Below are 6,754 nucleotides of genomic sequence, written 5' to 3' on the forward strand. Positions count from 1 at the left end.
GTAGTGGGGGGTATGGGCGCAGCTGATGGGCCGGCCTGGTGGCCTGGTGGCCTGCTGGGCCGTGGCCCAGTGGGCCAGGGGGTTTGTTTGTTTCTTGTTTTTTTACTTTGTTTTATTTCCTTTATTTTTATTTATTCTTTCCTATTTTATTTTAGTTTTAGTAAAAACACCTAAATTGGTACTTTTAAATAAACTACTGCCACATTAATTCTTACCCCAACTAAAATAGTTTTAATATTTTATAAAATTCAAAAGGCATTTATTTTATTATTTAACCTACAGTTTTAATTATTTTGAACACTTAATCATTTTATTAAGTTTAGGTTTCTTCACCACTATTACCCAGGATTTATTTAACACATTTACAACATTTTAGTTTTCACTTTTGAAAACTTTTATTATTTCTTTGATTTTTAATTTGGACTCGAACCGGTTTCGAACTAACGCGAGATTAACAACAGTAACCGTGGTGACATGACATCATTAACATGGGATTAGTGTAGCCTAATTATCCGGGCGTCACAATTCTCCTCCACTACAAGAAATCTCGTCCCGAGATTTAAGAGGGGAGTAAGGGGGAAAGTTCTGGTTACGATATTCTAACGGATCTTCTCGAAGAAGTTAATCCCTTTCGTTGATGTCTTCAATTCTTTATTCCAATGCATCATGATAAAGTTGTCGTCCTTTCTTCGGGAACTCCATCGTACTTACGAAAGGATAAGGGGCAGCTCAGCTACGACAGAATGCTTTTGAGGGAAACAATCTGGGGTTATCCCATGAATGAGCATAAGATTATCTCTCAAGTTGAACATATAAAATACATCGAGAGTAAGGTACGACGGTACAATAAGAGGTTCCAAGTGGATAGATAGTTGCTCGAAGTCTGAACCAGAATGAGAAAGGGGTTCAGAGTAGCGAGAGTAAGCATTGCGTCTGATACCAGAATAGAGCACTAGGAAGGTGGCCCGTGAATTAAATACGAAGCCAAGCGCGAGGAATAAGTTTGGAAACAGGGAGTATAGGAGAGTCAGGTTTCGATCCTGTGGAACTGTGGGTTATGGGCCCACCATGTGGTTAAAAGTAGGAAGGCCGTTGGCATCTTACACGGTCATGATAGCAAGACATGTCAGAGGGTAGCCTGTCAGTTATGTTGGCAACAACGTTGGTACCAAGGGCGAGGGACAAAGAGAACCATTTTCCTGCTCGTTGAAACGAGGCGGACCAATAGGCAAAGTTCTCATCCATCGGTGGCTACCGAAATGTCATCAACAAAAGTAACATGGTCTACTGAGAGAGTGGTACAACGAGGTGCTCAACTAAGCAGGGATTTATCTCTGCTCAGCTAAGTCAGATTACAAGAAAGGTTAAACAAAACAATGGAAAGGAAAATATGATTATCAGAGTAAACAGAACAATGGAAAGGAAAATGTGTTTAAACACATATTTCAAGGGTATATCCTTCCCAAGGACAAGCAAAGCATGATATCCATGACAGGATATAATGTAGAAAACCCTTTAGGTAAGGGAAACTATAACAATAGGTCCTCCGGCCAGGTGTGTTAGGCATGACATCACCTTACCGGGTCATATAAAGGTCAATGTTATAACTCTTGGAAATATGTCCCAACCACCATATCTGACCGAGATTCAGATTTGATTAGTGCCAGGATACCTCAGACTCGGGATGTCTGAGAAGAAAAGGTGCAACACAAATTGACGAGATGACATTGTAAGATTCTCGGGAAATGAACTATGGGAGCGGTTTCCTGAAACAATAGTTCATAATTAAACCAAGGAGAGGATGAGGAGGTGGCCGATGGGCTCAGCGACAATTCATCGAGAATTCCAAACGGATGGATTTCCACAATAATGTGAACAAGAAAATGACACTTGTCAATTCAAATGATATAATGTCGTATGCTCAAGGAAATCGTACACCATCAATCATTAGTTGAAAAGTGTGCCCGAAATATGACCTTAGGCAACAAGATCAATGTTAGAGTGATGATTTAATAACCAACAGTCTAAGAACGAACCATCGTTCGTTAACTTGAAAGCAATAGGGTTGCTAGAAGTACAGAACTCAAGCAACATCGTTAGTATATTGGTATCCCGGTTAAAAACAACACGGGGACCAAGGAAGAATGGTGATGGTGAGAAGTATCACTGTACCAAGAATTCTTAAGAGGTGGAGTAATGCTCACGACATTCTTGACATAAAAGATGGTAATACTCCACGGTAGAACATAACATAAGTTGGATAGCAGGGAAATCAAGATACAACACAAAATATGAACAAGTTTGTGTTGGGGGGAGGCAAGAATGATGTAATTGATCGACGATGACATCCAACCAAAGGAATGATGAAAGCGAAAGGTTATTGGAACCACGGGTAGGACACAAACTCGAAATCAAGTTTGCTGTTCAAGGAGAAGTGATATGACGAGGAAGATCGATTGTAAGATTAGCTCACCATCGAAAGTTGTGTTCCGGGAAGGACCGGGTAGCACAGTTAAAATTTTTTGCACGATAATGATATAGCCGATAAGGCTAGGAATGACTTGAAGGATTATTAAACTCGTAAGCAACAAGAATTACTTAGAGTTATTGAATCGGAGTGCGGAATCGATTCACTTATCGGTGTTCTCGGGTGTCTAATAACTCAGAGCCCGTGGAAAATTGGAATCAGTGAGAATGTAGCACTTGATGAAGAACGCATAAGAAGTTATGCAGTTCCATGATAATCTCGAGATACCAGGGGGTAATACTCGACGACAGATCAAGGTAAAGGTTGGACTAGGGTATTGCCCTGCAGAAGACAAGTGCCCAAACTTGCACGAGAAACGGAATCAAGGAGAAACATGGTCGGAACGACGTCCACGGATACCAGATGAACTTATTACAAGGGGATAATTATTTTAATAGAAGCTTCCATGATAAGGTATACATCGTGTCCATGGGCATGAACACAGGGTTCAAGGTCGACTCCCACTTGTTCAACGCATAACCTTTCATTCACCTCTCGTATTTCGAAAATGACATTAGTTGTTGAAAGTTTTTACCTGATGCAATACCAGATAAGTATGACCCGTGAAATCTTTCGGGTTCACACGGATTAGGGAAGGCGTAGGTTCAACCCATCAGGGCATCTTAGGAACATATACCACAAACTTTGGAGTAAATAATACAAGCTCGAAAGTAGAGCATGGTTTACAAAGCAGAGGATACAATTTACCAAAGGCATTATGTATCCGAGGAAAAGCTCACAAGCTTATTTAATATGAAGGACATTGTCGGATAAAATCCGACAAAAGGGTCTGGTGGTCCACAAGGGATCTGATGTGAGCATCAGTACTCAACCAGAGGAAGAAAGAATGCAAGGAGATCAGATTATAGAAACAACCGACTAACTCAAAGCTCAATGCAAAGGAATTATAATTTCAAATTCAAGGGATCAGAAGCAAACGCTCTGATTGAGGATGGATAAGTCGAGTAAACTTACGGGTACAATCGATGGCAAATTTGATTGGTCGAGATCCAGCTCACGTTTAAAATGACATCTGATCCGGAAGGATGAATACTAGGATCTGATTGAGGATTGCGAGCATTCGCAACAAATTGAATCATCGGACTCAAAATGATAATGACAAGAGATGCCAATAAGATTACGAGACTTAAGATTAATCATAATGCAAGTAAGCAAGAATTGCAAGAGCAAAAAGGCTCCTGAGGATTTTCGGAAGATCGAATGGTATTTTGAACACTTTTGTGAAATACTTGAATCAACTGGGGGTGAGCGGATACTCGGTAAGTGCGAGAATTATCCGTATGGGTATTTAGGTGACAAAGAACAGCAAGGTAGTAAGCTCAAAGGATTCTCGGAACAACAGAGAGAATTTCGGGGTATCTTGTAATAATAAGATCAACTGGGAAACATTGTATGAATGGCGAGTATACGTGGTTATCCATAGGAGTTTATCGATGGAAGGGAATTGCAAAAGCGATGAACACAAGTTCTCGGGTTAACAGCGGAGAGTGTCTTCAGGGTCCTCGCGTGCAGCAGACGATCATCAGTAATAAGGGGCTCTCCGGGTGAAAGTGATAACGAGATCCTAATGTTAGAATTAGCAAAATTCATTTAACCCGAATAGGAGAGAGTTCAGAGTCCCAGAGTAAAGGTCGAGGAATAAAAGATCCTACTACCACCCAATGGCGACGTGGACCCGTAAGCCACACAGCCATGTTAGTAAAACAGTTTTCACTGACTAGACTCAACTTCGGCCAAGGAGTGTGGAAAGGGGGATTCCTACAGGCAGTTGGCTCTGATACCAACTTGTGACGCCCCCGATTCGACCGTACACTAATCATGCACGCAAATGTGTACGATCAAGATCAGGGACTCACGGGAAGATATCACAACACAACTCTACAACATAAATAAGTCATACAAGCATCATAATACAAGCCAGGGGCCTCGAGGGCTCGAATACAAGTGCTCGATCATAGACGAGTCAGCGGAAGCAACAATATCTGAGTACAGACATAAGTTAAACAAGTTTGCCTTAAGAAGGCTAGCACAAAAGTAGCAACGATCGAAGAGGCAAGGCCTCCTGCCTGGAACCTCCTAACTACTCCTCGAAGCCGAACTCCATGTAGAATCATCCTCAGGATCTCTAGCTCCTGGACTCCAGCATCTGGTTGCGACAACCAGGTATAGAAAGGGGAAAAGAGGGAGAAAAGCAACCATGAGTACTCATCCAAAGTACTCGCAAGCAAGGAGCTACACTACATATGCATGGGTATATGTGTAAAGGACCATATCAGTGGACTGAACTGCAGAATGCCAGAATAAGGGGGGATAGCTAGTCCTGTCGAAGACTACGCTTCTGGCCACCTCCATCTTGCAGCATGTAGAAGAGAGTAGATGGTAAGTTCACCAAGTAGCATCGCATAGCATAATCCTACCCGGCGATCCCCTCCTCGTCGCCCTGTTAGAGAGCGATCACCGGGTTGTATCTGGCACTTGGAAGGGTGTGTTTTATTAAGTATCCAGTTCTAGTTGTCATAAGGTCAAGGTACAACTCCGGGTCGTCCTTTTACCGAGGGACACGGCTATTCGAATAGATAAACTTCCCTGCAGGGGTGCACCACATAACCCAACACGCTCGATCCCATTTGGCCGGACACACTTTTCTGGGTCATGCCCGGCCTCGGAAGATCAACACGTCGCAGCCCCACCTAGGCTCAACAGAGAGGTCGGCACGCCGGTCTAAAACCTATGCGCGCAGGGGTCTGGGCCCATCGCCCATTGCACACCTGCACGTTGCGTACGCGGCCGGAAGCAGACCTAGCCCCCTTAATACAAGCGCGAGCTTACGGTCCAATGCGGCGCGCGCCACTCAGTCGCTGACGTCAAAAAGGGCTTCGGCTGATACCACGACGTCGAGTGCCCGTAACTGTTCCCGCGTAGCTGGTTAGTGCGTATAGACCAAATGGCCAGACTCAGATCAAATACCAAGATCTCGTTAAGCGTGTTAAGTATATGCGAACGCCGACCAAGGCCAGGCCCACCTCTCTCCTAGGTGGTCTCAACCTGCCCTGTCGCTCCGCCACAAAGTAACAGTTGGGGGTCGTCAGGAACCCAGGCCCACCTCTACCGGGGTGGAGCCACCTGTCCTTTCAGCCCCCTCATCAGAATCACTTGCGGGTACTCAATGAGCCGACCCGACTTTAGTCACCACATGTGTCATGTATATAAAGTATATAGTATATACCCGTGATCACCTCCCGAAGTGATCACGGCGCAGTAGTATAGCATGGCAGACGGACAAGAGTGTAGGGCCACTGATGGAACACTAGCATCCTATACTAAGCAGTAGGATAGCAGGTGAGGGTAACAACTGTAGCAACAATGACAGGCTATGCATCAGGATAGGGTTAACGGAAAGCAGTAACATGCTACACTACTCTAATGCAAGCAGTATAGAGAAGAATAGGCGATATCTGGTGATCAAGGGGGGGGGGCTTGCCTGGTTGCTCTGGCAAGTAGGAGGGGTCGTCAACTCCGTAGTCGAACTGGGCAGCAGCAGCGTCGGTCTCGTAGTCTACCGGAGAGAAGAGGGGGGAAGAAACAGTAAATACAATGCAAACATAAGCATGACGATGCGTGACATGACAATGAGCGGTGCTAGGTGTGCCCTAACGCGGGAGTAGGTGGTACCGGCGAAGGGGGGGAACATCCGGGAAAGTATTCCCGATGTTTCGCGTTTTCGGACAGACAGATCGGAGGGGGAAAGTTCCATGTTCGCTATGCTAGGAACGTGTGGCTGATAAACGGACTACGTATTAGGATTCGTCTCGTCGTTCTGAGCAACTTTCATGTACAAAGTATTTCCATCCGAGCTACGGTTTATTTTATATTAAATTTTAAAGATTTAAATCATTTTTAGAATTTAATAAATTAATTTAATTCGAAATTTAATTAATGCATCAGCATGACGTCAATATGACATCAGCAGTCAACGTTGACCGTTGACCTGGTCAACCTGACAGGTGGGTCCCACCTGTCAGGGGCTGTTAGCTAATTAACAGTAGTTAATTAGGTTAATTAATTATTAAGTTAATTAATCTTAATTAGTTAATATTAACAGGATTAATTAAGTTAATTAATTATCTTAATTAATTATCTTTATTATTTATTTATTTATTTTTATTAATTTAATTAATTTTAGTTTTTTTAAATCAATTTTTTTAC

The sequence above is a fragment of the Triticum aestivum genome, chromosome 7D, assembly GCF_018294505.1.
Source record: "Triticum aestivum cultivar Chinese Spring chromosome 7D, IWGSC CS RefSeq v2.1, whole genome shotgun sequence".
NCBI classification, from domain to species: domain Eukaryota; kingdom Viridiplantae; phylum Streptophyta; class Magnoliopsida; order Poales; family Poaceae; genus Triticum; species Triticum aestivum.